The sequence below is a fragment of the Equus quagga genome, chromosome 9 (genome assembly GCF_021613505.1).
Source record: "Equus quagga isolate Etosha38 chromosome 9, UCLA_HA_Equagga_1.0, whole genome shotgun sequence".
Classification (NCBI taxonomy): Eukaryota; Metazoa; Chordata; class Mammalia; order Perissodactyla; family Equidae; genus Equus; species Equus quagga.
Window position 1 is genome coordinate 24,029,826 of NC_060275.1, and position 24,270 is coordinate 24,054,095.

At 40.1% G+C, this 24,270-nt stretch overlaps 1 pseudogene; it reads left to right on the forward strand.

Moving 5' to 3' along the window:
- The first annotated feature begins 3,189 nt into the window (after positions 1-3,189).
- Positions 3,190-24,270, forward strand: part of LOC124244979 (uridine diphosphate glucose pyrophosphatase NUDT14-like) — a 121,207-nt pseudogene continuing 100,126 nt past the window's right edge.

The following is a 24,270-nucleotide window of genomic DNA, read 5'->3' on the forward strand; positions in this document are numbered from 1 at the left end:
CTTGATTTTTCCTTCCTTCCTTTTACATTGTTAGGTATTTCCTCCCCAGGGGAAGTGTATTTTTGCCTCCTGTAACACTCCACCTACTGACGTAACTTTACGTTAAACTTCCCCATGTCTTTAGGTCTCATGTCTCAGCCCTATGGAGACACCTCCACTGATTTTTATTACTACCTCCAACAAGCTGGTGTGATGCTGTTTCTTTTCTCATCTTGCTTCCAGATACTACTGATGCTGATGAACATACATTCAGAATAGCATCTGTGGAGTATATTTTTATCTGGTTTGACTTTGAAAAAATGAAAAAACATAGCCGTGGAAGCCAGAGGGGCCAGCTATGGCACTGAAAGAGCCAGAACTTTGACGCATTGAAAATGATAATACATTTCTATGTGTGATTTTCAGAAAAGAGTGAAAAACTCTCCCAAACATTTTGTAACATTCAGGAGACAAAATATTGCCAACATGAAAAGGAAGTCAGTACAAACTTGTGGCATCCAGTAATTTCCTTGCAATGATGGAGCTGATGCTGACATTATGGAAACAACTAAGCCAAAATGAAATAGGATCATTGGAGTCAAAATGTTCTGTGGTTGGCAAACTCGTAGCCCAGGGTTTGAAGGAACTCAAGGATTAGCAGATATGAGCCCCAGTCTCCTCCTCACTTCTAACTGTCTGTATGTTCTTGGACTTTTAGTTCAACAAATATTTACTGAAAACCTCTTATATGCTGGACAATCTGCAAAGTGATAGGAACCTAGAGAAGAGTAGAACACATTCCTTTCCTGTGCCAATCACTGGATGTGAGATTCTTTTGGTATCCTTTTTAAAGATGGCTTATTTATTAATTTGACAAATGATCATTGGATGCTTATGTAGGTCAAGGGACTGTGTTGGACAATCTCAGGGGACAAAGAAGTATGAACTTGTTTGTTTGAATGACAAGCATGCACTCAAATAACTACTGTGTACTAGCGTGTAAGGTAAGTGCTAGGTAGGAGTTGCAACAACAATAATTTCTTAATAAGTAAATATTATTAATGTCATTATTCCTATATTCTTATTATTCAACCACAGTTGAGAATGAATAGATGGTTTCCAACTAAGAAGACTGATGAATGCCTCATGAAGTAGGTATGTTTTGGCTCTCCATTAAAAGATAGACATGGTCTTACTAGAAAGAGATGCAGAGGGGGCAGGGAAACACAAAGAAAAATGCTTGACAAAGATATAGATGGGAATGCACAGAACAGAATTCAATAATAACATATGGGCTATTTGGATTGGCATATGGAGTTTATAAAGGGAGCAATGAAAAAGTCTGAAAAATAATGATTTTATTTTAGACAAGAAATTTCAACTCAATTTAGTAGAAAAAACAGAGCCACAGATCATAGCTGGGCTCTTCTCAACTCTTACGTCCCTCATTAGATGTTACCACCTTTGGTCCCAGTTATTCTCTATTATTATACTGTTTTGTTTTGTTTTTCATAGCACCTAGTAAATTAAAATTATTTCACTGCATTGTGAGAGAATATATAATATTGATTGACTGAAGGAATACTATGGGTAAACCATCGTCCTTGTGTTTAGGAATATCTTCAATAAGACTTATCAAACATTTTGCTACACAAGTGATAAATTTACTTTTTTTCCTTACTTTTAATTGTCTGCCTCTTCCTTACACTAAAATCATGAAAGTAGAGACAATGCCTCTTTTGTTCATCATTCCATAACAAGCACATAACGTGGTACCTGGTAGCATGTAGGGGACACTTAATAACTATCCCTTGAATATTTACTAGAAAAAAAAATTCCTCCAAAGTGGCATTTTAGAAACTTTTTCATGGCTCTCAGGTAGATTGGAAAAGAGGAAAGAGCCTGAGGCCAGGCAGGCACAGAAGCTGTAGTCCTACATAGTATCAAGTGATGAGAGCCATAATCAGGGAATGGAAGTGGGAAAGGATCAGATTGATAGTTTCAGAAAGGAAAGAGTCAATAACACTAGATTTGGGGAGCCAAGAAAATGAGAGAACGCAAGACATCTCCAACTTCAGAGCGGAGGGATTGGGAAGATAAAGACCTCACTGGGGGAAAAGTAGGGAAAGCCAGACAAGGTGATGATCCACAGAGTAAACCCATGTGCGTGGCTTCAGACACACTGAGCTTAAGAGGCCAAGAGACCACGCAGGTGGCTGTGCTCAGTCAGCAGCTGCAGCTGTGTAAGTGGGCAAGGCTAAGGATGCAGATTTGGGAATCACCTGATCTGAGGTTCTGTAGCCTAATAAATGACATCTCCAACGGTGAGTGTAAGGAGAATGGAGCGCAGGGCAATAGAGATCCAGAATCATGAGGAATGTCCAAGGTGAGGGTTTGGGAGGAAGGAAAAAATGCAACACAAGAGAGCTCAAACACTCAGAGAATTATAAGGCCCTGAATCAATCAACTAGAGTTTCGAACAACCTGTAATGAGAAGAGTTTCTAATATCCACCCCTCTGGCCCTGCTGCCTGCTCTCTGCTCCCATTCACATTTTAGCAGATCTCAATTGCGAGTTTGAACATGTGAAACACAGTAGCTGAACTAAGAGGCAATTTGGGGTCCTTAGTGCCTCCACAATCACCACTGGCCTTCCCAAGCCATTTCCGGATACTCATACAATCTAAATAAAACCTCACACTTGCTGTGCAAATACAACTTCCAGAAAAAGTCCCCTGGGTGCCAGCCTTCCCACCCAATTGCTGCTCCTGCTGGTCTAACAAGTGGAAAATCTGTAGCAGCTGCTGGAACACACTGAGGTGCAACCTTAGCTAAGGATGCCTGAGGGGCTGTAAGAAGAAGGAACAATCCCTCTCTGGTAATGATCTGTGTGCTTTAGAGTTGACAGAGGTAAGATGGCCTTATTGACCATTTTTCCTCAGAGACCCCTAAGATAAACTTGCCTGAGCATGCACATGTCTTTCATTTGAACCCTTATTCATTATATAGTCTCTCTTGGACCAGGGTTTGGGACACAGATCATGTGCGGTCCATTATTACTAATTTCCAAGATGAGTCAGTTCTTCTATTTGCTCCTCACTTCCTCTATTTAGAGAGAATAATGAACTCTTATGATGGAGATTTAAGCTACTCAAAAAGTAGCTTAAATTTGATAATCCAAGGAAAGTGGGAGAATTTTCATGAGGGAGCGATGGTGGTAGTAGATGGAATTCATCAGGTTGTGGTCCTCCCTGAAGACAAGCAGAGAAACTATGAGGACTCCTCAAGGTTCCTTGCAGTATGATGTTTTTTCATGAAGAGTATAAATCGTTAGATTGCCGTCTCATAATTAGGAAGTTAATAAATCAAATTGACAATATTAATCAATGTATAAAGCCATAGCATTGACCTCATATTTGAAACAAGGAAATCTTAAGCAACAAATCTTTTACAGTATTTTGAAGCTCTGTTCCTAACTATAAGAGTTCACAGTCTTGTCAGGCTACAATCAATTATTTCATAGATTTAACCGGTATGATTCCCAGGATAACACAATGTCAGCCTGTAATCAGGGAGTTTCAATAGCTAATCAGAGGTTATAATTTAAGAAACTCAGGGTAAGGCCTGCTTTTGACAAGGAACGATACTTTGCTTTTAAATTTTATAGAGGTGATAAAAATAATCTAGAGAAGTTTTTAGCACCTCTTTCAAAAGGAGCTCAAAGCACTTAGCAAATATCAACTTATTATTCCTAAGAACATTTCCAGTGGAAGTAGAGGAGAAAGCAATTATTGGGTTGCATAGTTTATAGATTCAGCAGAGGAAATGCTATATGCAGAGTTCCTTTTCCTTTTAAAATAGCACATTTTATTCAAGTTCATGCAAGCATTTTGGAAATAATCATCAAGCTATAAAACCCACACTGGGAACACCAGTAATAAAAACACCAGGGTTGGGGTCAAGATATTCCAGCTGTGGTTCTAACTGGCAATAGTGCCATGCATAAGTCATTTTATATTTCTGTAAAATGAGGGGGTTATTCTAGAACATGTTTCTCAACCTTGGCATTATTCACATTTTGGGCTGGAGACTTCTTTATTGTAGGGGGTTACCCTGTGAATTAGAGGATATTTAGTAGCATCCCTGGCCTCCACCCATTAGAAGCTATTAGCAACCCCTTACCCAGTTGTAATGACCAAAAGTATCTACAGGTCTCCAGATGTTGCCAAATATCCACTGAAGGCAAAGAGGAAATAAATGGCCCTAGTACAGAATCACTACTTTAAAAGACCTCAAACCCCAATCTGTTCTACCATCTCATGTTTTTCTCTCAGATGGTCAGATTGAATAATAGGAGGATGTAATCAGAAAAGCAAGCTTATGGCCTTTAATGGAGCTCACTAGAATGCCACAAGGCTGTGCTTGGCCAGAGCCAACAGCCAGCTTCAAGACATCTTTCACTGCAATTGATTTGGACCCTCTTGCTCTCCCTCATGGTTGTCTCTTACTCAATATCCTGTTGTTACAAATGTCTAGGTCTCTGTCTTCTTGACTTTAGTGGTGTAGCCTAGGCAAGTGGAAACTAACAACTGACTTGGCTTCCAGAAGTTTGGACCTCTGGTTGGGATGCAGCTTCCATTCGTTCTCTGACTCCTCATTTTGAGCCCATTCTGGGCAATCATCTTCCAAAAGAGCTCTGGTCCAAGGAATCTTCCATCTCAACCTAGCAAGAAATTTTAAATTTCTGGACAATTTTAGGTCAGAATATAACATTTATATTCAAAATAAATATAAATTTTCAATGCTTTGTTTTATTTGCTGGTGGTTTGAGGTAAGAAAAAGGAAAACGAAAGTGTAAGAAGCAATGGGAATTTGGAAAAAATAGAAACAATAGAAATAATGTAGAACTTTTAAAGATATTACTTATCATTTATTCAATAAATAATTCCTTCATTTATTTAGTAATTATTGAACTAAGCATTGTGCTAGGCACTAGTTTAAAAACAAAATGAGACCCCAAAGAATTAAAAGCAGGGATGAACAAATATTTGTACATCAATATTCACATTCATAGCAGCACTATTCCCAACAACCAAAAGGTAGCAACAACCCAAATGTCCATCAGCGAATGAATGAACAAACGAAACATGGTATATCCATACAATGGAACATTATTCAGCCTTAAAAATGAATTAAATGCTAATTAAATGCTACCACATGGATGAACCTTGAAAATGTTAAGTGAAATAAGCCAGATATAAAAAAGCAAATATGGTATTATTCTATATGAGGTACTTAAAGTAGGCAAATTCAGAGACAGAAAGTAGAATAGAGGTTGACAGGGGTTGGGGGAGGGGGAGAAGGAGGAATCATTGTCTAATGGGTGTGGAATTTCAGCCTGGGGTGATGAAAAAGTTCTTGAGATGCATGGTGATAATGGTTGCCCAACATTGTGAATGTACTTAATACCACAGAATTATATCCTTAAAAATGGTTAAAATGGTGAATTTTATATTATGTATATTTTATAATAAAAAATAGGAAAACAAAGATTCATAAGATAGAAAGTGTGCACAATAAAGAGAGGCTGTCATATACACAGTGACAAATAAAAATGGCAAGCAATAGGATATATTGGAGTATATGAGGAAGCCATTTGGTATAAACCTAATTTGGCCTGACTTCTCGTTTTTTCCTCCAAAAGGGCCTGAATGGCTATTGAGCACGCATTGCATATCTGCTTAGACATTTCCTATGGCCAGAACAAAGGCCCTTGTGATAAAGATGCAACTTCCCCCCCACATTAGCATTTTTCCTTAGGCTAGGAACTGATTGCTGCACTCACCTCCCAGCTCACCTGTGACCACCCAGCTGGAGACAAGAGACTGCCACCCTGCTGTGTTCACCGAGACAGAAGACCTACCTGCTATTTCCATCAATCGGCTGTGCCGACAGAGTAGTCTTGCGACTATTGTAAAAGGGACATTCCAATCATATGTGAAACATCCTCTTTGAGGGTATATAACGACCCTGTATACCCCCCCACCTCTTTGGAGTGCTCTGTTCCTTTGTGGAAAGACTCTCCCGGGTTATAATCCTCAGATTTAAGCTCAGAATAAACTCACCCAAATTTTCATTTATAGATTGGATATGGATTATTTTCGTCGACAACAGCTATAAGTCTGAGAAAAGCAGGATTAACTGTTTTAGGGGCAACAAAAGAAGGGGCTTCACTTCTCCAGAATCATTTAGTGCTGAGAAGAGACAAAAATCATGAGATTGCAAAATTTTTTCTACAATCAAACAAGATGTTGGGTACAATCATTTCCTAAAGAGCAGACTGGTGATGGGTGACCAAGGCTGATCTTGGGAAGTGAAACAGAGAACTTGAGAATTCAGAAAGACAGGTGCTAAAACTGAAGCCCTGAGCTAAGTATGAAAACCAGGAAGTGCAGGCAAGGTGGCAGGAACGTGGAACATGAAAACAGATACATGTAAGTCCCGTAAAGGCGGGGCCATGCCGTCCATGGTCATGGCTGGTGCAGCAGGCACTTACCAAGAATGCGTTGAATGAACGCATTCTGCCAAATTCATCCTTCTCAGCTAGAGCTTCTATTAACTAACTAGTTGTCTACATACACAGTCACCAAAAACAGTGATTCATTTGGCTAAGTGTTCTTAGAGGAGGAACTTCCTAATCTTAAAGATAAATCAAGACTACTAAGTGAGAAAAGAGGTGAAAGGCATTTCAGGCAAAAGGAAAGGGCATGAGAAATGTCATGATGACAAGCAAGTACATGGAGAAGGTCAAGGGCCCACTGCACCTGGGCCTCTGTGTATGTCTGCGTATGCATGTGTGTATTGGGGTTGGAGCTGTTGATGAACTTGAAAACTAGGTTACGGCCAGACTATGAGGAGTTGTTATTTTTTGCCTTCCACCTTTTGTACTATACGTCACTTCGTTAGTTAGGAACACAACAGTGTGTTACCTATTAGCAGATTCAATCCTGTATCAGGTAATAATTATGCACTTGTTATTCAATGTACCTTGAATGTTTCTAACTTTTGTCTTAAACAAATTTACTAGTCTACAAGGAATCTCATATTTTTTAATCTGTGTTGCAAGTTAGAATGCCAGCAAAATGTGAGACAGAAGAAACCACACTGCATTTCTCAGCTCTAAAAGGAGAATATTAATGCTATTTCCTAGGATTTGTGAGGATTAACTAGAATAAATGCCAGACACTTTTCATAGTGCCTGGTATGCAGCTAATGTGCCATACAAGGTAGTTGTTAGTAATGCTCTTATAAAACAAAATTACAGGACAGCCTCTTTACCTGTCACAATCAAAACTAGCAGTCAACCAATAAAGTTCATTAAAGCAGGAAATCATTAAAATGATGCATGCAGGTATCAAATATTTTATTTTAACTGAAACAGGTAAATGTGGATTTATTTGCAAAAATTTTGATATAGAAATATTTTTGAGTGTTAGTCCTCCAATTAGAATTTTATGCCACCTGTATTGCCTAAGCCACACCCTTGGTATTTCCAGTTTCTTTAAAGTGAGCAAAAGTTTTGAAATCACTGACAAAGCATTGAGTGCAGAATCTATCTAGATTTTGACAATGCTTAATTGAACCATTTTTTTCCCTAGGACAATTTGCCTTTATTGAGATTTTCAAAAGACCTCAATTTATTTTTCACAGTAACATAGGGGGGGGAAAACACTTTTCACATTAATATTTTATTGGCTTTTAAAATATTTAACTAAATTATAAGTTATGCCTGTTGGAAACAGCTTGGCCTATTTGGGAACTAACACAGCTAATTCTCAATTGGTAAAAGCAGCAAGGAGTTGGTCTCTACCAGCCTCGAGCACCCATGGTGGAGTGTTCAATGGTCAGTATATGTCTCTATGCCTGGGATTCAGACTGTGGTCCCCTCACCACCAGAATGGGTATCACTGGGGAGCTTCTTAGAAATGCAAGATCTGGGGCCCCATCCCAGCCCCACCAAATTGTACCTGCATCTTAGCAGAATCCCCAGGTGAGTTTCATGCACATCACAATTTGAGAAGCTTCTCAAATTTTACCAGCAAGACTTTCAACTGGTCTCCACCCTGACTGCATCTTAAAACCCCGGGGAGCTCTTAAAATCCCTGAAGGCTCACTCCAGATCAATTATTTCAGAATTTCTGGGAGTGGAAACACCATACTTTAAAAAAAGAAAACAAAAAGCTCACTACTCACCAGGTGATTCCAATATGCAGCTAAAGTTAATTTGTTCTCAAAGTGGAAGTGCATCAGAATCACCTGGGGGACCTTGTTAAATGCAGACTGCTGGACTCTACCTTCAGCGTTTCTAAGTCTGCAGGTCTAGCATGGAGCCCAGCTGATGCTCATATTGTTGGTCCCAAGAACTCACTTTGAGAACTACTGGTTTGGAGGGCAAGAGTTCATTTTAATCTAATGAGTATGGATTAACATTAGTGCCTTGATTAAGTGGGGTTAAGACAGCTTCAGCAGTTGTACGCTTTGATATTAGGGTCCACTCCAGTCAAATGCATTTAGATAGTACTTAGTTTTTAAAAAGGGGATACAATGGGAGAGAAAAAAGGAAATGGAATGTTGAGGAAGTTTTTGTGTGTACAAGATATAACTTTGTCTAATTGCTCTCATTTTCTGATCTGGCACTCCTAACACTTCCTCTTTTGAAGCTTCTTATCACAAATTTCTGAAAAGTTAAACTTTGTCCAATTTAAGAAAAGTGCCCTACATTTGTATGTGGTTGGAATATCTCTGAATGCAGACCCATTTCTTCGTGCTCTAGATGATGTGGAACTCTGAAGGACGCAATAAGTGGCTGAACTGCTAAACTGCATTTTTCAAAGGACTTACAACAAATTACCTGAAGAATGTGCTGGATCGCAGGTTGCCTTTTTGCATCAACCAAATAAATGATTTTTCAAGCATGCTTCTTCTTTCATATTTCTGTCAACAGCCTATGACAAGCCTTGGGAATATTTCTTTGCATCTTGACTCTAAGAGATTTGCAGTAGCGTGAATTATCTGGGAAATAAATGTTCTCTAATTTTTACCAGAGTTTCAAAGAAATGTAGCAACACAGTTTAAGGATAGTCTAATATAGTACAAAGGATTGCTGTTTTAACATGAACTAATCCAGTTTTACAGATAGGAAAACCAAGACACTACAAAGGTTTATCCTGTATTTCACATAGATATGTAACATGATCACTCAGGAATTGTGCTCACCAGGTCAATATATTTGGAAACAAAATCAGCTCAGCTACATTTCCTACCCAGCAATAAGGTACAACCCAAGCAAAATGAGATAATCAGGTGAGGGATGAGCGCTTTCTTGACTGGTGGTTGGAGAGCTGATTGCTGGTAGCTGTCTGTCATACACCTGAATCCACACTGGTGGCTCCGTCCATGAGTCATGCAGTGTGTCTAAATGCCGTGTAGCATGACTAAAGGAATCCAGGGGAAAGAAATGCTTGCTCGGTGCCTTTACTTTGCAACCATTTCTATACCTCACTGCTCCAGGCAAAGCAAGACAGGACATGGAAGTAAAAGATTTGCTTGGTCGGACACACAAAACTTCCCAGCAACTGACAGGCTTGGCAGAACCGGAGTCTGAAAATATGGAAAGTCTGTGTGGGGCACAAGAGTGCTAGGAAAATAACCCATGGGTGGGCAGGAATCCCTGAGGGACAGTCTGCCCCACTGTCACATTTCTTTGGAGCAGTAGATGATAGAAGCTCTCAACATGTTGAACAGAATGTTCTCTGGAGGATGAGAGGCAATCCTGAGAACCAGAGCATCATAATTTCAGAGGCCTTTCATCCTGGACAAAGGCCTCCAGAGATCCGTATTCTATCTGTGGTGAATTTTCCTAAACTGAGAGAGAGACAGAAAAACAGAGACAGAGAGAGAAGTAGATTTGAAACAGCCATTGGGAAAGTCACAGCGAAGTGACAATTGTGTCATTGTCCTAGATTTCTAAATTAATTGTCAGGACCTTGAAATTCCCTACTTCTTCCCACGAAGGACGCAGTTATCTATCTGTTCTCTGGGATGTGAGCTGCCCCTGTCCTGTGATTCCATTCTACATCTATAGGAAGTGGCAAGCAGCCTTCCTGGCAGTGAGGATACTTGTTCTTAGAATAAAAATATCTCGGTAGTAGGGTGCTCAAGCCTGCTGTGCAGATTCCCAGGAAACCCTGGACTGTTCAAATGGATACTTGGTCTTCCAATGGCTTCTTCATGAATGCACTCTGGCTTGAGTGCCTGCCAAGTTGCCTCCCCAGCTGCTCAGAGGACTACCTCCCTGCCTACCCCATCCTCCCTCTGATGACTGGGCCAGTACTACAGTTCTGACTATCCTCTAATCAGGTCACCAAATACTCTATCTTTTGTCCTGGCTCCTGGCTTTATAATGTGCCTCCCTGAGAGCAGAGGAGCAGTGCTGACTATTGCCTGGTCTCTGCAGCCTGCTTACCTGAGTTCAAACCTAGCTCTGCCACTTCTCTGTTGGGTAACCCTTGGCAGGTTAGATAACCTCTCTGTGCCTCAATTTCTTCATCAGTAAAATGGGGCTAATGTTACAACCTATCATACAGTACTATGATAAATTTTCAACAGTTAGTGTCTATAAAGGGTTTGGAGTGACAGCACACAGTAAGCACCATGTAAATGATAAATGCATTTGAGTCCCTTCTCTGACATTGATTCACTATTATGCTGTTACAGACTGAATATTCATGTGTCCCCCCCCATGAAAATTCATATGTTAAAACCTATTCCCCAATATGACGGTATTGGGAGGTGGGGCCTTTGGGAAGTGCTTAGGTCATGAGGGTGGATCCCTCAGAATGTGATTAGTGCCCTTATAAAATAGACTGAGCTCCCTCACTCCTCCTGAAGACACAGTGAGAAGATACCTAAGAACCAGAAAGTGGGTCCTGACCAGACACCAAATCTGCTGGCACCTTGATCTTAAACTTTCCAGCCTCCAGAACTGTGAGAAATAAATTTCTGTTGTTTACAAGCTACCCAGTCCATAGGATTTGTGTTGCAGCAACCTGAAAAGACTAAGACATCTGCCTTTCTCTTATCCTAGACTTCTTATTTTTTATTCTTCTCATTTCACAATCTTCTACTACCCAAGGTAATTATAACTCAAGTCCATTTTCTGAAGTTTTCAATTCAGGGCAATCTTCAATATACTTATTAAGAACTTTTCCCCTGGAATTCTGAGACCTCATTAAAAGAACATTCCTTCATAGCACCCTGAGCATATTTTACCAAGTTCTTCAAAATACTGCTTTGGGAAAGTTGTTCAGAGACAAGACCCAGATAAATCCTTCAAGTCAGCCACTGATGAGACCAGAAGACTACATTTGTCCTCACATAGCTAAAGTAACTTTCAACCCCAGAACTATGGGCTCCATAAGTATTTTTTTAATCAGTGCCTCTAACATTTTAAAAGAAGAAAGCTTGAAGTGATTAGGAATTCTCAAAGAGAAAGCAAATTCTAACTCATTCAACGGATGGAACCAGTTCAGTTGAATGACCTCTCCAGATCTCATAAATAATATAATTTGTACCTATTAAAAAAGAGCAGGTATTGGATGGCTCAGTGGTTTTGAGTTACAGAGACCTTCATCTCAAGGTCATTAGTCTGAAATCGGCCCACTTTAAGAGGAAGCCTGTAAATCCAGTCTTCCTTCTGAGCCAAAAATGTATTTTGGGTAATTAGTACTTATGTGAGTCTAAAGGATAATGAGAATATATCCATTCATTTACTCGTAGAACACAAGGCTAAAACAAATTACTCTGAGTGTTCATGTTCATCTATTCCACAAATAGAGCTTCTGTGAAAAGGAGGGAATAAAAGCAAAAAAAAAGAGAAGGCACAACTATGGAGACAATAAAAAGATCAGAGGTTAGGAGGGAGGAAAAGGTGAATAGGCAGAGCACAGAGGGCAGTGAAACTACTCTGTGTGATGTTATAAAGGTGGGCACATGCCATTATACGTTTGTCCAAACACACAGAATGTGCAACACCGAGAGAGAACCTTACTGTAAACTACAGACTTTGGGTGATAATGGTGTGTGAATGTAGGTTCATCATTTATAGCAAATGCGTCACTCTGGTGGGAGATGTTGACAATGGGGGAGGCTGTGCTCGTGTAGGGGTAGGAGTACACGAGAACTCTCTGTGCCTTCACCTCATTTTTGCTGTGAACCTAAAACCTCTCTAAAAAATAAAGTCTATTAATGAAACAATGTAAGGAAAAAGATTAAAAATGCCAGACAAAACCAAAAAGCATTTTCTAAAAATGGAAAGGAGTGTATTTTATGTTCGGCTCCATCCAGAACGTGTCTAGATGCCTCTCTTCTGTAAAGTTGAATGAGACAATGGTGATGGTGAAAGATAAAGGAGACCCCAGGAGTTATGACTGGGAGGAAGTCAAGGGACCAGGACTCTGGTGTCATTCGTCTTCACATTTGCGCAATGACAGGACTCCCCGCTTTGAAAGACTATGAACCTCTGCAGTAACTTAAATGAAGAAGTGGAGAAGCGCTGCCAGTATTACAAGTAGATGGATATCAGTAAGTAAAATGGAAAGCTGCCATTAATAATTAGATTGGCCTTGACATGTTAGGAGGGCCTATCAGTTGTGCAGTAAGCGTATATTTGGCACCCATTATATGTGAAGCACTTCCAACATTATTTGAACTCTGGTTCAATCCTGTGATGTCTGTCCTCACATGTAATCAGTATCCCTTCCCTGAATCTAACAAGCATTGTCTCTATCATTAATTTGAACTTACAATATATTGTTTTGGGTCTATTTAGATGTTGTTACCTTTTATGTGTAGTTATCTTGTCTTTCTTACTAAATTCTAGGCTATTGATAGATTTAACAAGCAGAATAGGCAAATCTTAATTTCTGCCAGTGAGCTGTCACTTCTCGCCTAACAAAATCATCAAAGCAAGGTTTTCAAATTTAGAATGACTCATGAATATATTCTAATGGGTTTTTTGTTTTGTCTACTTAAAGAACATCAGAAGTAACCTTGACTTGTGTATTATGAATACCAGCTTTCAAAATGACTTAGAATAGTCCCAAAGAACTTCCCAGCTTGGTCAGGAACTTACTATTCCATAACGCTTTCTAATGGATGGATTTCGATAATATTTATCATGCAAATAAAGAGATTGATCAGCTATGCAATTAAACCCTCAGATGACTTGAGGTATACCAGCAATCAGATGGCCTTTTCCTCTGGTTGCTTGGAAGGCACCCATCAATTCTCTCTGCTATCAGAGAGGACAGAATTAAGTTAGAGAGAGCCATGGATAGTGGCAGTCATTAAAAACAGGAATGAAATCAAACAAAACCTTATAGATGGGCACTTGGGTGGGCTGGTGAATATCTGGTCAAACTGCACGATATGTATGTCCAGCCGCAAAGGTTAATAGTTAAATGCATTCATTACATTACCGCCATAAGAAATCATGGCTTGAGAGCAAAACCTCAGAGGGCCGACACTGAGAAATTCAAACAGCAGCTGTTACTGCCTAAATGACTAAATACCCTTAATAAAAATATCAGATAATCCAAACCCAATTAATTCAGAGCTCATTTTTCTGGTCCCTTGAATTTCAAATTAACAAAGTTTTTACTCTACCTGGCTGGTAAATGTTTCCTATCACATTCTATTTGCATCTGATTATTTCTTGAGGCACCAGATTTAAGTGGTCTGTGGAGCATGGGTTATTACAGGCTTTCTCTACAGGTGAAGATATCAACATTGTCAGACCTCCCCTGCATTAGTGGTTCATAGTATCAGTGTCACATGGTTATCACATTTCACTACAAAAGACCGATAATTGCCTTCTAATAAGAACTAATAAGCTTGTGCCATGTGGATATACCAGTATATGAGTGTGGAACACCAACTAATCCCATTTGTACTGAGTATTCGCTAGGCCCCGCAGGCTAAGCTATTTTATGTTAGAAGGGTCACAGTGATCCCTGTCCTCAAGATCTTGGGACGTGTGTACGTGCGTATGTATTCAAGTTGAGAAAAACAACATCGATAACACACAAGTGCACACATATGCGCACTACTAGAAACTGCATAATGAAAACTTTATTGCAGTTATTGAAGGCAGGGTTTTCCTTATTCTTCATTATCTGTCTTGATATCTGTAACAATCCCTTAGACACGATAGCAAAACATAAACATTTGATAAGGAAGTAAAATCATGAATGAAATTTTAAAACACTAATTCAAGGATAAACGTCAAAAAGGCTATAAGGATTTATAGGACAGATACACTGCTACAGGTGGGAATATTCATGAAAGGTTCTATGAAGGAGGCAAAGCTTGAACTAGTTCTTAAAACAGATTCTGATGAATTCCGATATAATCCACATAATTCAACATTAGATTCCCACTACCTACTTGACACTGTGTTAAACACTTTTAAAATGAAAACATGAATTATGCCAGACTCTTGTCCCCTGTGACCTTGTAATTTAGTAAAGGGCATACAACATAAAAAATAAAACATGTTAGGAGTGCTGTAATGGAGATCACATACAGTAGAATGGCAAGGCAGAAGAAGATTCTTGGAGGCTGCGTTGGAAGAAATCACTCAGTTAAGTTTTAGTGGATTAACAGTAACCAAAACTTCAATGTCAAGGAAGATAAATAGGAAGAAAATGTCATCCTAGGTGAAAAGAGAAGAACTACTTCTCACCAAAAGCAATAAATTCCAAATTTTAAAGTGTGAACAGTTGAGTAATATATCTAGAGGTTTGGATTTTAAATCTGTTTACCAGGAAAATCTTTTTATTATTCACTTATTCATCCGATGTATATTTATTCAACACTTATTGTATGCCAAATACTCTTCTGGGCATCAAGAATATAGTAACTAATAAGACCAGGCTGGATTTTTGAAGAAAGACAGATAATAAATAAGACAATTTCCAATAGTTGGAAGTTTTTAAAGACAATGAAATAGAGTGAACCAGTTTGCATGTTGTCCAACTCAAATGTTGAGTTGTATGTTGTGTGAGCTTCATACAAGTTATACAAAGTAACGCCACAAATCAGCTCCTGATGTACTGGAAATCAAAACAAAACAAACCCAAAAGTGGTTCTTAACCACAGAAAGCTTTCTATATAATAATGGAGAATTGCTTTATAATAATGGTTATTATTTATTGTTTATTCTGTGTCAAGAACAACTGTAAGTGCTTACATAGATGATCTCATTCCATCCTTGTCTTAGACGTAAGAGGTAGGTTATCCCCATTTTGCAGGCATGAACCACCTAGATTACCCATAGTCACGTGGGTGGGAAGAGTCAGAGCCAGGACTGGAATCAAGTCCCTCTGACTACCCTCTTCACCATTACCTGCCTCGGTCCCTGTGTCTCTGTCTCAGCCTAGCCTGAATTTCTTGAGGTGAAGGCCTACAAACTTTTCATCTTTGTTCACTCAGCGCTTAACATATAATGTGGGTTTAATACATATAGGTAGAATGAATCAGAAAGTGTAATAGGGAAAAAATGTGTAGGATGGAATGGAAGGGAAATGCTAGAGGAGAGGAAAACATACTTTAAAAGTTGGTGGTGCTGTCAAGAAACTGAAAATAAATATCAAGTGGTGCTGATGGAAATGGGGAGGCAAAAGACTCATGAAAAATAGAGCCAAGGAAGAACCCACAGGACTTGGTGACAGATGGGGTATGAAAACCAAAGAAAGAAGAATCAATGATAACACCAATGTTAGAAGCTGAGCGACTGGGAAGAGTGAGCCGGGAGCAGGGCAGATGTTAAGAGAAGTCTGCGGAACATCTAGGGAAAGATGACCAGGGAGAACATATCCGCCCGGAAGTGTAAAATGCCCAAGAACAATGCTTTATTTCATGTGCACTGATTGAAATTGTGTCAAGATCTTGTGTAACAGTTCTGAAATTTCCAAAAGGTTTGGCAATATGGAAGGAAGGAGAGAATTAGGGAGACAGTCCTGAAGCTACACTTCCCACAGATGAGAAAATGTCATCAATCAGCCACATCACAGAATGGGGTTTGTGGTGAAACAGATGAATACTATGAGAGAGGGGCCAACCCTTCCCAATTTGTTGCTTGACTCCACCACCACTGTACCTGGGGTGAGCTACATTGTACTTTTACTGATGTACTCCAGCATCCTCAAGCTTTTGTTTTTAAATGGAGAAATCTCTTTCCTTTCCAGAGCTCATGATTTTTCTCAGAGATTTAGTGCTGGCCTGAATATTCTTGGCTCTTGTTCAGTGAGAATGAGTCTGTGTCAGGTTAAGGGCCCAGAGTTGATTTCCCAGTACACAGTGTCTATGTCAAAGACATAGTCTTACCTATAAAATGAATAGTCATTTAATTATGTCATGGCCTATAAAAGGACTATGTGGGACTTATCCAGTTTTCTACTCTGTTGTACCTGTAATTAGAATGACTCCTGTATTTTCCAAAATTAATCTATTATCTTACTTTATGGTATTTAACCTGATGATCTTTTTATTCATTTAAAGTCTCTAAATTTAGCAGAATCTCATTTTCCTTCACAGGACAGTTGATGTGGCTCTTTCTCTCTTTAGTGTATCATAAATCTTGGCAAGGACGCTCAATGAAAAGGAACAATCTGTAGAAGGAACCCTGACTCAGGGACCCTAGGGAAGAATGAACAAGCTGACAGAAGCCTGGCTCATGTCTCCAGGGAAATTTAGCTCAACCCTCTAAGGCTTGGAGAGGTTAAGAAAAATACTGCCTAAGCTAAAAGAACTCTTGTTCTGTATGAGGATGAGACAGGCTTTGAAAGCTGGAAGGCCAGAGTAGGAAAAACTAGAGTGGCCATCTAATCTAGACAGTCACAAAGAATCTTTGTGTTTCATTCACTGGTCTGCCAGGCCTGGGGCAACACAGCATGGGAGAGGCAATTCCTGCAGGCGGGATCGTGCCAGGGGCAATATCAAATTACTGTCACTGCTTGCTACTCCAGTGGAAATCAGGAAAACCCAAATTCTGGCTCGTTTGCTAACTTCTTTTGTGAGCTTGAAAGGTTCACTTCACCCTTGGCCTCGGGTTGCCAATCTGTAAATCAAGAGATTTTTACCAGGTTAAACTCTAGGACTCACTTCATTTGTAAGGTTTCCTAAGGAATCATCCTCAGCTCATGCCACCTCGTCCACAACTGCAGGGTAGTTTGGGGTGGAGGTTCTGGGCGGGGAGGGACAGGCAGCAAGGATGGGAGGACAGTGAACTAGAGAAGGGGTAGGGAGGAGAGCTGGGTGGGAAAGCAAGAAGAAAGACAAGAAGGAATCTTCATTGCACAGCATAGAAGTCTTCTGTTGCTGACTTTTCTACCATTAACATCTCAGGAACAATATAAACCATGCCACATTTTCAAGAAGCTTTTCAGAGTCCAAATAATGGATAACATATTTGAGCAAGAAAAAAAAATCGGATAATAGAAGAGATAGCCTGAGGGGTGAGTTTCCTTTAAAATTAAAAATAAAATAATAAGACTACAAAAAAACAGGAAAAATCAATTTGAAATTCACAGGAGAGAATGGTTTCTGGAGGGTAACTACAAACATGTAATTTTCTCTAAAATCTCACCCCAAACATAGATACTCAAGCATTCAATGAATATTTATTGAGCGTCTATGACAGGCACAATTCTAGACACTAGATATATGGTTTCATATATATGCTCTCGGATCCCACGTGATAACACAAATCAAACACCTGATTCTATTATTCATTTGCAAAAACAAACAGTTTCTCACAACCCCTGCATTTTTATGTAAATATCCCTAGTATGGAACATCTACCGAATTTAGGATAGATGAAACATCTGATGAGCTTCTGATATCAAAGTAAGCCCAAGAAAGTATGGGACAGTGGCACTCTTCAAGAAGTTCCTATCATTATGAACTGGATCAAGAATTCATCTAACACTCGATTTGGAGAGTCAGTCCCAGTGTCTGCCACAGCCCCTCAGATTATAGGAATCAAGTTGCAGAGAAAAGTAACATGAAAGTCACTCCAATTCAGTTTAGCAAATATTTTTAAGCACCTTTTCTGTTTTGGAGGTTTGGGAGAGATATAAAGATGAAAGAGACAGCAAGAACTTTAAAAGATTAGCAGGAGAAGGAAAATTCACAAATAATTAACAACTTGGCAGAATACACTAAATTCTGTTAGAGATGCATACATAAAGTGCTATAAGAGAGAATCAGGAAAAATTCTACGTGATCAGGGATGAGCAAAACTTCATGAAGTAAGTAGCATCTGCGTCGAGATTTGAAGGATGTTTAGAACTTCAAAAGGCAAAAAGATGACGATGTTGGGAAGCAAAAGAAGGGTTGATAACAGGTTGGATCCTATGGACATTTATTGAGCCTTCACCCTAATAAGGAACTGTATAGGATTTTCTTTAAATATCACAACATCCTTGTAAAACAGGCATATCGTCAGCTCTGTATCAGTCAGGATCTAGCCAGGGAAACAAACTGCTTCCAATATTTATAACCAAGGTCATATAAAGCAGGAAACTGAGGCAGCACAAATATTGACCAAAGCAGGAAGGCAGTGAGGAACAACGGGAGATGAATGACAGGAGCCTGGGGCCAGGGTCACAGTCTCTGGAGCAGTTAGAATCACAAATGAGATTCAGCCACTCTAGAGGATGCACCTGAGAAGGAGAGAGGCAGAGTGGCCTCCTGGCTTCTCCTTTCTGTCCCCTCTCCTACCTCCTGCCAGTGCCTCTCTGTAGCCAAACCCAGGCAGAAACCAGCTGACCTGACCACCTGAGAATCTTCTGCCTATGGGGTGAACCCTTTCAATATGAAGCGGAACAGGGGCAGGTCAGAAACGCATCTGTGGACAAAGGGACACAGGCCAGGACTGACGCAAATTCCCTTTACTGATAAGAAATTCAGGTGCAGAATGATGGAGGTGACCTGACCCATATCACTCAGTAACTAGCAGAGCTGATATATGGACCCCGTGCTGACTCCAAGCCTACTCTTGTCTGAATGTCACAGTTGCCAGTTTCATGAATGCCCAGAGTACTCATCTGTAGCAGACAGAATTGCTTTGGTGAAGGAATCAAAAGCTATTCCAACGAATCAGAATTCATTTGTATTGCTTGGAAATGTCATGGAGGCATGGAAACTATGACTTGATGAACAAGAAAATAATTACCCTTGAAATTTCCCAGGACATGTTAGCGAAAAGGGAAGGAAACTCATTCCTCTCTGTAGCTGCCTACATCCCTCCACATACTGCTCTGCTCTTGCTCACTGAACAGAAAAAAGAAAATCTAGGTAAAAAGGCTCAAAAAAGAGATGGTTAAGACCCCTGACAGGAACTAGTAGGAAATCTCAGTGGGACCAAAGTCACGCCCATCATCTCTATATCCAGATACCATTCAGACTGGGCTACCTGATGCTGTTACATGGGTGAGCTAGATCTCCAATGCCTTCTTCCCCTCCTGGGCAAATAAGACAACAGTCTTTTATACTCTCATGATACTTACTCAGTGACACCTATAGACAACTTGGGCTTGGTGTGTAAAACCTCCAAACATCATCCAAGCAGAGGCAGAGGGAAAAGAGAGGAAGTCTAATTTGCAGGTGACGACCACCAGGCACTGAGAGGTTAAATGACTTGCCCTGGGGCCCCACAGAGACCTGGCAAGGAGGAGAGATATAGGGAGGGCTCCCAATTTCTCCAGCTCAGGGCTCTATTCTGCCACTTCAGATAACCTCATAGCAGGGAAAACGGCACTCCTATGGAGAGACTCGACTCAGGCAGCCAGCCCCTCATTACAGCCTGTAGATCGATTCTTATTAGCACTTCTCCCTGAGCACCTGCTCAACATGAAGCAGGCAGGCTGGAGAAATGCCCTGATCCTTATTAACCCTTTCATCATTGGGTTTCATTCCACTCTCCCCTCTATAGTTCATAGGTTGTTAGAGTAAGAAAAACCATAAGTATCAAACTTTCTACAGAAAGGAAAAACCATAGACCAGCAAAGTACTTGCTGGAAATCACATGACTAATTAGTGGATTATTATTCATCTTCCCTCCTGGAACATATCCATGGCTGCAAAAGTATAGCACACAGCTCTGGGCAGGCGGTGGGGAGAGGGGGAGACCCTAAAGTATAGTGTTTGCTGATTTCTATGGCAAATGCCCACAACGATGATATCAACCAAGCGTTGGTCAACCCGGCTGCGAAATTCCTGAGCATTTAACAGTTGGCTCTCATGGGCTAGTAAAAGCTACCAACAGCACACCACCAACTACTATACCTCCAAACCCCCAATCCCATTTGCTGTAGGTCCAAACTCATAGCCTCTCTCAAGATCCAGCCTAAAAGCCAAGCACAGTGCCTGGCATATGGTTGGCACCCACCAAATATCTTTTCAAGAAATCAGACGCATGGAATGCCACTTATGCAAAGGAGATCTTCCCAATCTCTACTGTGCTCCATGACACGTAAAATTAAGTTTTGTGTTTTATGACCTTAAATAGCATTTCTTTGGATGTCTCTTTTATGGAACTTTTGTTTTTTTTTACCTTTTTTTGATCTACATTATTTGACATTTACTCAACTTACATATTTAGTACATATTTCATCTCCTGAGCTAGCTGCTAAACTCCTCAAGGGAAGGAATCATGTCTCGTTCATCTTTGTATTCCTGAAGGATCCTTGTCTGTGCCTTGCACAAAATCAGCCCTCAATAAAAGTTGAATGAATGAATTCTGACAAATCAAAGTTTACCCTGGGCTGCTTATGGATTGAAAATAACTCAGTGTCCACTTTATCTAACTGGTAAACTTTGCAATGCTAACGACTTAAGCTATGAGGCACCTACTAAAGGAGAAATGAACACAAGATGCCTGCCTTGATGGAATTGCATTTCTTATCAGAGCAAAAGAGCAGAAAGAGCTTTTCTTTAATCAGGGAAAAGCAGCCCAAGGGGGTTACTTTTTGGTGAGAGGCAACCCCATGGATGCTCCACTCCCTGCTCCATTGTCTCTTACTAGTTGTTTCTATCCTTATCTCCTATGAGTGCCCCTCCCTTGACTACTACCCATTGCTGAGTCTGCTGATAAGATGACATGATAGCAAGATCAGGCAAAAGTTTAAAGCAGGCATTGGCCACAACCCTGGTTCCACTGCTTCTGGTTAGGGAACGCAGAACACAGTTCTGGTTAGAATAGACTGGTGAAAATTCAGTTTTCTAAACTAAGAGTAAGTATATTGTAAGAATACTTCTGTAATAACACTTTCAGAATTATTCTGTTCAATGTGATGTATTAGTATTTTGTACATTATTCTTTAGACAAAGAGAAGTAAAGGACTATTGAAGTTTTGTTACAGAAAGGGTTGAAATAGAGTGGTTGAAAATGAAATGTTGTTTGCAGATAGGCAAACCAATTGACATCAGAGAGTTCTGCTGGTACAGTTTATCTCTAGACATCCAAGTAAATTATTTTAATGTTCAAAATAGAACTTACTGGTTAAAATCATATTCTTTCCTCCTTATTTTAATTTTAATGCTAGCGTGTATTTTTTCCTCAGCAAATTCTCGTCTTTGGAAATCACAGTACCAAGTATTTTATTTTTGCTTATATTATTTTTAACATTGTCTGTCTTTCATGTCATAAAATACAATATAAAAGCATCCATTTAATCTCTGTGGTTAGTCTTATTTCAAATTCCATGGAAGAAGCACTTCATGGTGTTGTAAATATCCTGCCATAGAATTCCTTCTGTTGACATAGTTTTTCACTTAAGAATATGATATCAGACTGCACTTGCTGTGTCTTTGACAGTGGGTGTCCTATTTTTATTCGCCACTCTTTATTCCAATGGAGTCATACCAACACTGAATGCAAGACTGTGATATGGAACCTGAAGGTGTTTGAACTTTTGAAACCGTTAGTGGGATTGATGGTGATGCTGGCATAAAAGCCTAGAAGGTGAGACAAAGCAGAGAGCACATGCAGAGACTCAGTGGTGCAAAAGACAATTTTCTTAACTTGTCCAGATATATCTCTCAAATACACAGCTTTGGTGAGGGAGTTTGCAAAGATCAATGATAGCAAATAATGTATGAACGCCTCTTGCATTAAGGGGCATCTATATCTGTGGAAAGACATGGTTTGATTTCTGGGTAACTAAATTGGTTAAATGTGTTAAGTGAAATAATGCTTGTACTACCCCTTGTCAAGGCTATGAATACTGTATAGTAGATATTGTCTGGTTTTTGATCCATAAATGTAGTAGGTGGATTGATGCTGATGAAGAATTATGATTTAGACTGTTGCTTTCATTTTAGATTGGAAGCTGAGATTCAGAGAGATTAGGTAATTTGTTCAACCTCTCACAACTGGTAAGCAACAGAGATGAGACTAGGAGTCAAGTCACTCAGTGACCCCCCCTGTTAACATTCCCCTGAAGACTTTCCCTCCCATATCTTACATACAGGGAAAGTATTATGCTTTTTTATGCTCCATCTGCAGTCTCCTCAACTTCTCCTTTTTTGCAGCTACCCATTCATGGCTCCTACTGTTGGGTCTACCAATTAAGGAGTCTTGCTTGAAAGGCCACATCAGAAGCACATGGTACAGGCACACACCATCACCTTGGGCACAGCAGTTGGGCCTCAAATGGGCATATGACCTAACAAGGCTGATCAGTTTTTGTTTTTTTTTTAAAGATTTTATTTTTTTCCTTTTTCTCCCCAAAGCCCCCTGGTACATAGTTGTATATTCTTCATTGTGGGTCCTTCTAGTTGTGGCATGTGGGACGCTGCCTCAGCGTGGTTTGATGAGCAGTGCCATGTCCGCACCCAGGATTCAAACCTATGAAACACTGGGCTGACTGCAGCGGAGCACGCGAACTTAACCACTCGACCACAGGGCCAGCCCCTGATCAGTTATTTTTAAGGGATTGATATTAATGATGGAAGAGAGAAGTTACACATTCTTGTGAGAGTATGACCTGTAAATACCATATAACCTAAAACTTCCTGAAGCCATTTTTCTATTCTGAAGAGAGCTTTCTGAGAATGAAGCCAATATGAAGGGAAGCAAAACTGAGAGAAGATTTAAGGAAGCTGAAGATATTAATTGAGCCTCTAGATCCAGCTATACCTGAAGCTAGTAAAGTCCTAAACTACTGGGTTATGGGAGCAGAAAAATGTTCCTTCATAGCTCAAGCTAATGTGCCACTTTCTACTTAATCTTTCTAATTTTTACTTCACCCCCACATTGGACACCTCTTGTGCTCTCTCTTACATCATCTGCACCAAGACTTTATTGTTGCTGTGGCCATCAGTTCCAGCAGGTAAAAACTCAAAGCATCAAAAAGCATTGCTTTACCTGTACCATGAAGCTCTCATTTGCTTCCATGATTTCTCTCTCTGAGAGGGAGCTTCCAGAAACATGTACAAACCTGGAAATACAAAGGACTTCCTACCATAAGGGGCAAACCCTGAGTAGTGGAGGACTGGAGCTGGTGGAATATTTCTCCCCTTTTCCATGCCTCAGGCAGTCAATTCAGAGGTATATTCTTCACAGCTTGTCAAAAGGTCCAGAGAGTTCCAGGCCCACTTGTGTGTGGGGGTCAACTAGATAATTCATCTGATAATGGTCTCCCTCTGTCCTCGGCATTACCTCCCAAAGTAAACTACCTGAATGCTAGCTTGTGTTTCAGGGTCTGTTTCCTGAGAGGAACCCAGGCTAGTACAAACTCAGTGGCATTTGATAGGCCCATCATCCCCTTCTTGGAACTCCCTCCTCCCTTCAGTTCTGAGATATGCTATTTTTTCTGGTTTTGCTTGTTCCTTTCTGATCCCTCCTTTAGCGTGTCCTTTACGAGCTTCTCTTCCTCCATTTTCTCCTTAAATGGCAGTGCTTCCCAGGACTCTGTGCTCAGTCATCGTTTCTTCCACACTCTAGAGGTCGTCCACAGCAATGGCTTCACCACCCACTTATAACCATTCCTAAATCTTGATCCAAGATCCACATGAAGAGGAAGCTAATGTGTCTCTAACACTCAGAGGAAAGAGCGGATCAGACTATGCCTTGTTTGTGTTTTGTTTTGCTTTATTTCACACTAATTTGATGCCTAGCATTGAGTTAGTAACATAGACATCACGGCCAATGAGATGAGAGCATTTC